The 12,012-nt window shown below is 42.0% G+C and overlaps 1 long non-coding RNA gene across 1 annotated transcript in view; it reads left to right on the top strand.

Annotated features, from left to right (window-relative positions):
• Nucleotides 1-346: 346 nt before the first annotated feature.
• LOC125084463 (uncharacterized) overlaps nt 347-12,012 on the top strand; it is a 53,504-nt gene continuing 41,838 nt past the window's right edge. Inside the window, exon 1 of the long non-coding RNA XR_007122623.1 lies at nt 347-423. This is a non-coding gene — a long non-coding RNA (uncharacterized LOC125084463). The remainder of the gene's footprint in view (nt 424-12,012) is intronic.

Here is a 12,012-nt window from a genome sequence, read left to right as displayed (position 1 = left end):
ACCTATTTGGACACACAGGGCAGGATGACCCGGGTAGCTATAGCGATCTTTCCTACAGCTCACAGGCTAATATAAACAGTAGATGTATTTGAAAGACTCCACATCCACATATTCCCAAAGGTAAATCTAAGGAAGACATAAACAAACAGAAGGCACCTATGCCTCCTTTGGGATCGAAAGATCACCCTCGTGTCCTTGGAAACAATGAGTCAAGTGCCACCATTTGCCTACTAATTGGTGTCTGTGTTTGGAAGGTGGGGAGGAGTAGCGATTTGCAAGATGGCAGATGCTTGATGTTTGCATTTCTGTTGACAAATATTAGCTGAATTCATTCTGTTTTTCTTTTAGAATAACACCATCCCCTGCCCTGATGAGGGATTATAAGAAAGTTAATATTTCATAGCTGTGAGCACTGATCTGAGTGTAAGTAAACACAAGCATACTTGCATTGGAGAATCTCATACTGGATTTGTTTACCTTATTCAGAATTTCTCTGTCATCTGGGGTGCTTACTATACCTGGTTGCAAATGAATTGGATATTGACCGAGACTTCTGGGGGGAGAAGCCAAGCTTCTCCTGTGTGTGTCCTGAATATATAATATGGCTTAATGAGAGTGAATAGGGATTTATACCAGCCAAAATGACTCGTGGTCTAACAAGACAGTTTCTCCAACAAAGTAGGATGTACTGAAATAGAGTCTGGATAATCACTAATTTTCTTCACTGCTCTGATATCTTGTACCTTTTGGTTTTAACAGCCACAAGTCTGTGGAAAATGCAATGATACTGATAGAGCATTTACCAAATATCTTTAGCTCTGTGATGGGAAATCAGCAGCAAATTTGATTACCAACCAGAGTATTGATTTTAAGTCCAGGCTTTAATCAAAGAATAGACTTTCCATGAGAGTAAACTGTTAATTCTTTTATTTCCTTTCACTTGGGTTAAAGAAAAAAAAAGTGGGCTTCAAGGTCTTTGGAGTGTGGATACAGGAACGGAATACAGAAAGGTCTATGCAAATTTATGGATCCCTAGACATGATCTTGAGAGCACATGTCTAATCTTTAGAAAAAGCATTTACTTGGGGGCGATTTTAGTATCTTCTGGTTTCAATCTCACATTCTGCTAGATTGGGTCCTAGGGTCTGCAGTTGCCTGGGCATCACAATGTTACCACAGCTCAGAGTTAATCAGCAGCAGACGTCTGTCAAGCAATGAAGGGCCATCCCTGCCCCCTCGGAGCCCTCCCCCCCCATTAATGAAATATTCGCCAAGAAAACAGTGCCAGAATGCAAACAAACAGTATTGACTATGTCCTCGCCCCACTCCTAACCTCCTGTGATCTTTGGCTTCTGTTCAGTAATTGTATTTATTTTGATTTCATTAAAAAATGTGAGAAAAGGAATTTCACTTGGGCCTGGAGTTCAAAGATTTACAGCCCAGGAATAGCAGAGAGAGTTGTCCTGGCATTCGTATTGGTTTGCAGTTGGAAGCCCTGATCTATTTAGGATGTTTTCCCACAAACATGGTAGCAAATGTCCCTCACATTGTCTCAGCAATTTACAAACAATTCCGAATATGCTATATCACAATTTTGGTCTTCTCATTGACTGTTAGTTGGGTGTAATCATTCTCATTTTATAGCTCTCAAGTCACCTCATCTCCCCAGATTTCTGAGATCAAAGATAAAATGCTTCAGGGGTATCACAGGTTGAAATCAGCATTTCTTCCATTCAGGGATGTCTTCATGCTTGAAGTGTCCCTTCCCTGTGGCAGGTCCACTGTGCCAGGCTAACAAATAGGAAACGAGCCATGGTCCTAGCTGTGTCGCGTCAGTGCCAGAGGAGAGGCAACGCGTCCCTATGGATATTCTGACAGATTAAATCACATTCAAACCCAGTTTGAAAATAACAATTCACAAATCTGTGTCACTAGACATTGTTAAAAACACCTCCATGATCAGATCCCCATCATCAGGCTTCTCCATTCCCTGTAGTCATTAAATCCCACTCCCTGTATGCGACAGAGTGACGTCTTACCGGGGCTCCATTATTGGATGGGCGCGTCTTATCTGGCAAGACTCCATCAGCTGAAGGGAGGCCCTCATTTCACTCCTGCAGTATTCTGTTCCAAGAATTTACTATCCCATGTACTGTATATTCCAAACTTCCAAAGAGAGATGAGAAAACTAAGGTTTAGAGAGATTATTATGTATGGAGAGGAATCAAGATGACGTAACCGAGAGTCCTGTTTTCAGTTTGGTAATGAGCAGATTTGACTAATAAGTCAAGGGTGTGTTGGGGAACAGCTGGCATCTCCTCTGGGAACGGCAGCAAGGCGAGTGCTAACCACCGAGGCACCGATGGAGGGTGCTGAGTGTGGACAGCATATATTGGAAATCGGGACCCACACTGAGGAATAAGTGTGTCCCTCAAGGCAGATGAAGCACAGTGAAGTGAAGCAAATATTGTGAGTCTGTGTTCCATGCATGTTGACACCCTCAGCTGCCAACAGAGTGCCTGGCTCCGAGGGGAATTCGGCCAGCTTTGCCAGAAGATAATGCACTACAGATGGGTATTAGGGCCACTGGATTGCTGGAACATCTAGGTCAGAGGGTGTTCTCCATAAAAGCAGTGCATTTTAATTTTCCAGTCTTTCCTCATTATAGGAGTCCGACTGACACCCTGGATGATAATTCCTCAGTATTGAAGCTATTATTATTATTATTATTATTATTATTATTATTATTATATTGTTCTTCAATGTTTCCACCCCCTGCTTTTTTTTTCCATTATGAGTTGAAAGCCAAGTCCCTAACGGTTGACCTCAGGGATTTTTCCTCTTTCTCTCCTTTGATTACTGCTGAGAATAGCTCTGACAGCCTGTGTGTGTGTGTGTGTGTGTGGTGGGAGGGGATTGTTTTTCATTTCCTCTGCTTATTTCCATCAAATGAGGACAATAATAGTAAAGAAAAGGTCCTTAATTGTCCAGAACGAGCATGGTGTTAACACCAATTTATGACTTTATCCTAATGTGTCCCATATTCAGAGTGACTGATTTCTTTGAGGTTTAGGATTGTGTGAGACATAAACAAGGTTGTCACAATAATCTGTGGACATTGTCAATGTCCTCACCCCATGAAACCTCACCGAGTTGAGCTCACTGAGTTCCGGGCAGAGAAATGGCTGGTTGTTTCTTTCTATCCTAATTCACGCTGCGAATTCTTTCCCCATCCCTCCCCTAGAAGAACTTTATAACCACTGAGATGGATGTCAGAGCTGACACTTTCTGGAGGAAAAGCTTGACCATAATTATACAGATAAACCTGAGAAGTATAAATAAAGGGGAAAAGACAGGATAAAGATGAAAAGCTAAAAATGAGGAATATCTAACCACAGAAATAAATTTCACGTTTTACAAGAAAACACTCAGAATAAAACCACATTAACATGTTTAAAAACACCTATGAAACTAATTCTTTCCCAGGAAAAGAGGAATTACCAAGATTAAAAGAACAGAGGCTCAAACAATGTTGTAGGAATACAGGTGAAAGTGATGGGATCGTGGCAGAATGATTCCTTGGCTGGGTGGTATCATAATTTTTTTTCAAGTTTGCAACATTGAGATAATCTTTACATGACGTAACCTGTTCCGGAGAATATGGAAATGTGAAGTCTTCCCAAGTCACCCTTCATGTGAGCACCACAATAGTGTCTAAATCTGAAAATACTAAAACAAAGAAGAAAACTTTTAGGCTTAGCTGTTATGAGCAGTAAGGCAAAAATTCTGAAGGCTAGTGGATAGGATCTAGCAACAGGTTAAAAAACCAGTATCCTATGTCTGTTTTCTTTACAAATGCATTGCAGATCTGTTTAAAATAAATCCATTAGGAGACTACCTGAAATAAATTTTCCAAAGGGGAAAGGATACAACTTCATTTTAAAAAATATCAAAGATCATTTGATAAATTTCAACATGTAGTCTTATCAAAACTGTAGGCAAATCAGCAATGAACATGACAAGGAAACAGCAGACATTCCTAATGAAAGGAAACAGCAGACATCATTCATGATGTGAAACTCTTGAGGCTTTGCTTTTAAAATCAGATTGCAGGAAGTGGTGCCTATTATTTTTATTTACCATCTTTCTGGAATTTCTTGCATTACTCTGAGAGATGGAGGCCAAAATTAAGGAATTAAGGAATGTTAAGGAATATTACTAAGTAGATGAAGGCCAAAGATGTTTGAATCATTGCCTTACTGGTCTCAGTGGCTCTCTAGTGTTATATCTAAATACGGTACTTAGCCTTGGGACATGGAGCTGGGAATCCCAGCCCTTTCTCCATCATGGAGAAGGTGGGCAAGGAAAAGCAAGAGGTGCCAAATTCTTCTCTACTCTTTGTTATGGGCTGAATTGGGTCCCCTCCCAATTTGTATGGTGAAGTTATTCCCAGTACCTGAGAATGTGAGTATATTGAGAGAGAGCGCAGTAAAGAGGTAATGAGGTTAAAATGGTGTCCTTAGGGTGGTCCCTAATCTTACATGACTGGTGTCCCTATTAGAAGTGATCAGGACACGTAGAGACAACACCCAGAGTGAGCAGGTGGCCAGCTGCAGGCCACCCAGAGTGGCCTCAGAAGAAACCAACCCTGCTGATACCCTGATCTCAAACTTCAAGCCTCCCGAACTGAGAGAGAGAAATTTCTGTTTTTTAAGCCACAGAGACTGTGGTGTATAGTTGTGGCCTTTCTGGCACATCACTATGGCCTTTTCCTCACCATGTTCTTGTGCTCTAGTTGAGGTTCAGTGACCTTGACTTCATCTGCATAGCTCCCCTGAACAACGTGGGATCTTTCTGACCCAGACCATCATGAGTCTCAGGAACCTGAGTCCGCCTGATGAGTCCAACACAGTCCAATTTCAGAACTGCTGTTATAAACCTAGTGACCTATGGGGCACTGTGTATGTAAGTCCTGATGCTGCTTGGCTGGGACCACAACAGTGATTCCAGGGGGATAGGAGAAGTGGCTTTTCTTTTTCCAATTTTCAGGAACCTCTGGGTTTTGCCATTTTCTCTCAGAGCCACTTGTCTCTGATGAGTAGCATGCCATGGCGAGCCACTGATGCTTGGGGCACTGTTGGTTCTATTTCCAAAAGTTCCTCTGATTGAGTCATTTGCATGAGTGTCTTGTCAAACTCCAGAGGTTGTATCCCACGAAGGGGACACTGTTGAGTCTTTCAGGGGGCCTGACCCTCCTTGCCTTTCTTGGATGGCTCTGGCAAGGTATACTTGGGCGTCTGGAGAGAAAGCATTTCTTAGTTCCATCTAAGGCACTGGAACTTCTCCCTAAATGAGAGACAGTGTTCTAACAGGAAACACATGGAGGGCACAGATGCCTTAGCCAAAGGGCTGGGAAACTTGAGAAAGGAAAATACCAATATTGCCAAACCCATCTGAGCACAAGTTCAAAAACATGCTTCATTCAGTTATAGTCTGCCATTGGGTAGTTTGAAAATTATAGTATTGCCCCATTGAAAAGTTCAAGGCTTGTAGAATTAAAAAAATACATGAACTTAGTCAAGAAGCTATAACTCTTGTACACATTCGACAGAAGGAATGTCTTCATTTGTCTTTAAGAGCTTGAGGCTCACACTTAAAAAAAAAGAAAAAGAAAAACTGCAGTAATCCAAACCAAAACCAGTGACTAATTACCACATTTCAGCTGAGGAAAAAATATGATGTAGCAAGCAACAAACTGAGAGTGTGATGTCTTTGTTTATACCTCATACATGGTAGCTTTGCCGTGAGGGCTTGGAGCCATGCATCATATACCAAGTATACACACAGCGACCCATTCTCCCACCTCTCTCTTCATTTGGTGATATTTCCAGAGTTTCAGATCCTTGTTTGGGTACTTCCCTGTGAAGGGATCCTATTAGGAGTACTACTAGCTGTGTGTAATTTCTGACAAACTGATGACAACAACAACAACAAAAACTACAAAAACTGGAATGTGTTTTTCTCACATCTCACACATAAAGAGAGAGGAGTAAGGCCATCCCTCACCATTCAGGTGAAAAGGCATGCATGTAAAATTGCATTATAATGCAAAACGAAATCTTTGGATATTAGGCAGTGATAATGATTTTCACCGCATGATGCAAGATGAAGGGATGGAGGGAGAAAGGAGCATAGCAGAGGTCCTAGTGTGTCTTCTTTCAGACACATACATTGTTCACCTCTCCTTGTTCACTGGGTCATTCCCTGGCCCTGAATTCTGGAATTTTCCTCTACAAGCCCATATGACATTGGCTTCAAATGAACTGAAAATATTCTTTCCAGAAGATAATCTTCCAACATCTCCAAATGTCCCAGATCTTTCTCTCTTCATTTAGTCTTTCTTTCTATTATGAAAGGACATCAAGTTCATTAAAAAATTTACAAATACAGAAAAGCTGAAGAGTAACAATTAAATCTTCCACAGTGCCCCCCACCCCTGCTTTGAATAACCACGTAACCCCATGTTGGCATATGCCCTTAAATATCTTTTCTGTATAAATTAAATCATATACATTGCTAATATTTGTCTGAGAAATTGTTCCAGATGATCCACTGTTGGGCGTTGTTTGTTTCATCTTTTTACTACTTAAAGTTCTTCAGAGTAGGAACAGCAAGCTAAAATCCAGTCACATATGTGAACATTAGAAAGAGTTTCTGCTCTGAGAGAAATCAAAGTTCACAAAATTATCCACCAGGATGTGTCCAAAGTGACCCAAGAGTTTATGTTTGCTTTTGACTCAGATGTCGTTAGACCACATCATCTTGTTTTCCCACACGAATGTGAGCCAACTTACTTCAAGGCAATTTAAACCAACAGGACATTGCTAAAATCATGTGTAACAATTCTGAGACTCTTTTAGTTTCTGTCTCAATATTCTGTTCATTGAATTTGATACCTTTCGTTCTTTGTCTTCTCCTTCTGCCCATTTTATTTTATTTATTTTTTTAAAATATTTTATTTATTTATTTGACAGAGAGATCACAAGTAGGCAGAGAGGCAGTCAGAGAGAGGAGGAAGCAGGCTCCCTGCCTAGCAGAGAGCCCAATGTGGGGCTCGATCCCAGGACCCTGGGATCATGACCTGAGCTGAAGGCAGGGGCTTTAATCCACTGAGCCACCCATGTGCCCCAGCCTTCTGCCCATTTTAAACACTCCATGGTTCTCTGCCTGGCTATCTGCCTAAATTTCTACTGTTTCTTCAAGGTTCTTGTACTTGAGAAGTTCAAAATTTTCTTGGAGTAAAAGCCTATGGACGTAAATGAATTGTGTAGCCCATAGCAAACATCAGCTTCCAAACCAGTATTTACTATTATTCGTTGAGCCTTTTATCTATAAATGAGTATAGCATGTACATTTTCTATATAGGATTCACAAAAATCATGAAGAGTTTCATTTTTCCCACTTGAGTTGAAGGCACCAAGATGCAGAGAATGCATGTGATTTCCCCAAGGGCAGAGCAAGATTTTAAACAAAGATCTAACTATTACAGAGTTATTTTCTGCACCGAGTTGGTTGCAATATTTGAGAGAGAAGAGTTAGCTCTGTATGAAAGTGAAGGAAATTTAAAACTTGAAAAACCAGTCACAAAACTAAAAACTTGCTGAGTTTTCAAATTCTATAATGGCAAATTCTTTCACAAACCTTAAATTTGCAAATGTAAATAACATTCCTCCAGGCACTGCGGAGCTATTATTTAGAAGTTAAGAAAACAGACTCCCCAAGCAATTGTTTTTGTGAACTTGGTTGGCACCGCAGAATGTGTTTTGCAGAAAGTCAAAGCAAAATTATTTACTGGGAGCCCTGTTGCTCAATATGGCTGTGCTTGTGTTTGATCGAATTTTCTAGAACACGAGGAAAGTGCTCAGAGTAAGATTCAAAGGGGTTGGTGTGGCTCTGCAGGACAGCAGGCTCTGAATCTGATCTGCAGTAATCGGTCATCAGTACTGGGAAGGAGTGTTTCCTCTGGAGTAGTTACTACTCAGAGTATTTACATAATTATTTAATCCTCACAACAAACTATGGGTACACATTATTGTAATTTTACAGATGAACAGACTGAACCCAGGAAGGGTACATATCCTGCTCAGATCACCAGCTAGTTGTGGGAAGATCTCGGGGTTGAGGCTGGGCAGCCTGGCTCAGAGTTGCTTTGAGCTACCACCTCTCTGTGGTCTGTGAGGTCAGATTTGATGCCCTTGGCATTAGTCGGGATAACCATAAAAGCAATCCGTACAAATCTTAAAAATAAAATAAGATAGTTTTGGCTGCTATGAAATATTATTTAATATATAAATATGCATTTATTCCATGTCCATGTGGATTCATCAGTCAGTGCCAATCGCCCTTCTGTATGACAGTAGGTAAGAGGGAAAATGACGTAGTGGTCAGAGCTGAGAACATCACCCTTCAGCCAATCCCACACTGCCTGTCTCTGCAGCTTCACTGTCTGCTCCCCTGGGTCTTATCCTCTTCCTGCAGGAGAGCCCAGTCCAACTTCCCAGATATGGTCATCACTGTGTGGCTTGAATTGGAACAGAAAACACTGTGGTTCAGGGGAAGAAATCCAAAGGTACTGCAGAGGGTTAGGAAAACCTGCATGAAAGAGGCAACTTGCACTTGAATGTGGGTAGAATTTCCATCAGGTAGGAAGGCATGAATGAAGAAATGTTTATTCTAGGAAGTGTGGGGAAAATCTCATGAGCCATGAAGGGCCAGGCACAGTCAAAAATGGGGAAAGCTAGGATCAATGGTGCCCAGGTAGCACAGAGAAAGAGTAGAACCGGGAGGCTTTAATATGCTATGGTTTGCTGCCTAACTCCCTTGGAGCCTTTCTTCTCTAGGCTGTGTCCCTCCTGTCTCCCTCACCAGCTGGGTCAGGGAGAGACCCTCAACCTCCCAGGCCTCCCTTCTAAAAGGTGGTGAGTTGAAACCACATAATAGAAGGACTCAAATGCCAAGTTGAAAAATTTTAATGTCCTGTAACAGAGTGAGGGGAAGGGGATGCTATCAGGGGCTTTGTGCTGGACACTGGCATGGTGGAGCTAGGTACTGGCATAGTAAACCTGTTGTATATATCACATGGATCAGGAAAGAAAGGAGGAGGAGGGTGGGGAAGGAAGGAAGAAAGATAAAGGATGCAGGAGCCCAGCAAGAATCCCAAGTTCAGCTTCGGGAAGATAGGAGCAGTGGAATGGGAATGGGAGAGCCCAAAGATTCTCCTTCAGATTCTTCTCTCTGCTGAGCTTACCCTGAGTGAATCCAGTATTGTTACATGTTTAGTTTTCATGCTCGTCTCCACATTTCACAGGGGAAAGAAGAAATTCCCATCTTACAAAAGAGGGGACTACTGCACAGAAAGAAGGCCCACATAAAAATGTTGAACTTGGTGCTACATGGATAAATACTGGTACCCAAGCTAATGCTTGGGCGAGAAAATAAGAGGATTTTTTCCTAGCATGTTTCTGTCCTGTCATGAATGTAGTGACTTCAACTCATCTATTATTCATTGTGTTGGCGTTGTCTCGAAATGTAAAACAGAAAATTATTATAGTTGATCTGTGCCCAGCCCCTACTGTGTGTGCAGGAAATGTGATGAGTGAGACGAAGGCCCTTGATTCATGGAGAAATGGGGGAAGGGGCATTTGAGTGGTGGTAGAAAGAGACCCCTCCATTTTCAATCCCCACTGAATTTATCCTTCATTTGTGGTGTTATTTGCGGGTGGGGAGAGGGCTCTGGCGAGAGAGCATTTTGAAATAGTTATGTAAGAGACTCCGTGGCTTTGAAATCCTCACATATGTATTTTTGTTAATTTTGGTCTGATTCTTGTGTTAAACTAATTGCCCGCAAGCTGTCTGACAGGACACTCAGGATCAAGGTTCACTGTTGGTGATTCTTGACGAATGGAGAGAAACCTCAGTGTGCATACTTTCTTCTCTTTCTGCCCATGGGAAGAGGCACTTTCAGAGAATTTAGGGGACAGTGAGTGATTCTGGCCAAACTAGGAATGTGTGTTGCAAGACTGGAAAGTGTCTGCAAGCCCGCTGGCAATCCCACAATCTCTTCTAAGGATTAAGTTAGCTTCCCATTTCAAACCCTGGCTCTAGGTCTCTAGCTCTATCTTGTGAAGACTGCCCAATGGGATATTCGCTCCCTGCAGTGGCCTTGGCAGAGCTAAGGGTGACGAGGGTGACATGTGACCGTGCAGAGCAGAGCTGGACAGGGAGAGACACCACCCTGCTGAGATTCTTCCAGCTCTCCTCAGGGTGGGGCCCGGCTCGGAATGGATCTTATTTTGAAGCGATATCATGGTGGGAAGCTGTTTTTTAAAAAATTTTCCTTCTCCATATACATTATAAAGGGAAACTGTTGACTTCGGTTTCTTTAATTATAAAAAGATGGTTGTAACCATTTCAGAAACCCATTAGAAAATTGTTCCTTCGAACAATGACAATTTTGGCCATTGTGCAGCTCAAAGTTATAGACTAGAGCCAGTGTCCCAGAGAAGCTTTGGTCAGGAAGCCTCCCTTCCCTGCAAGAACCTCAGATCAAGGAACCTCACACCCAGAGAAAGGCTGAAGCCATTGGCTATTTCTCGGCTCCCTGGATTATAAGAGAACCACCTCCCCCACAAACCCAACACACCCCTGCACGTGTGTACGCACACAGGCACTCCCTCCACACCTTACATGCTTGTGCGCGCGCGCGCACACACACACACACACACACACACACACACACATTCCTCATTCACTGTATCTTGGTGTCAGGAAAGCAGGGTACCTTAGGGCCAGAGGCAAATACAGCATCAGTTTTCTTATTTGGGACATCTCTACCTGTATTACTCCTCACCACCAGAGGGCTTGTCTTGGAAGGAAAACTTAGCAGGGAGATGGCAAGGTCAAGGACATTGATTGACTCCCCAGAAAGAGAGGGTTTGTGTGAAGTGGAGAGAGGCCTGACACTCTCAAAAGGGCTCCACAACCTGATAGGGTCTCTGTTCCCACAAATCTTTGTGATCTGGGTGCCAGATGAGTATTCCCAATAATTTAGGTGCATTCTGAAGGCCTGTCTACTGATGGGTGCAGGGTTTCTAGGGAATGGATAGGGTCCTGTGGTCAGGGACCCCTGAAATCTTTCCAACTCTGACCCCAGCGAAGTCCCTGAAATCCCCTGAACAGGCACTAGTGTCTCTAGTTCAGAAAACATCTGAATCTAAGAGAGTTCCTTGGCCATTTTAGGATAGTCTGCCCCTTGGGCCTAAATTCCTTTGGTTTTTTATTGATCCGTTCTCCCCTATATTCAAACTCTCATAAAGCATGATAGTGAACTAACTGCCAAGCCTCCCTCAAGAAGAAATGGATGATATGCAGACCCCTGTATCGCTTCAAGAAACTGAATTTGTAATGAAAAACCTTCTTACAAAAAAACATTCTACTTCCAGATAGCTCCCCTGATGAAATTTACCAAAGAAGAAGAAATGTCCACTCTATAGAAATACCAGAAAATTCCAGAAAGCCAAAGAGGAGGGAACACTTCCTAACTACAGACTAATATCTCTCCTGAAGCAAGATGCAATGATTTGAACAAAATTACACAAAATGTAGCAAATCAAATCCAATAATATATAAGAAGGATGATACTTCATGACCAAGTGAGGTTAACCTCAAGAATGTGGGGTTGGTTTAACATTTGGAAATCTATCAGTATAATTTACCAAACTAATAAACTAAAAAGGAAAAGCCATATGATCTTTTAAATTTAGCATTGGTTGCTGACAAACTTTCAGCAAACAAGGAACTTCCTCAACTTGATAAAGAACATCTTCAAAAAAAAAACCCTATAACTTATATCATACTGAATAGTGAAAAATTGAATGTTTTCTTGCTTGAGATCAGGTAAAAAGACAAGAATGTTCAGTCTCACATCTTTTCAACCTTGTAGTGAAGCTTCAA

Source organism: Lutra lutra, chromosome 14 (assembly GCF_902655055.1).
Source record: "Lutra lutra chromosome 14, mLutLut1.2, whole genome shotgun sequence".
In the NCBI taxonomy this organism is placed as follows: Eukaryota; Metazoa; Chordata; class Mammalia; order Carnivora; family Mustelidae; genus Lutra; species Lutra lutra.
The sequence above is the reverse complement of the archived record's forward strand: the minus strand, read 5'-3'. Positions and strand labels throughout refer to the sequence as shown.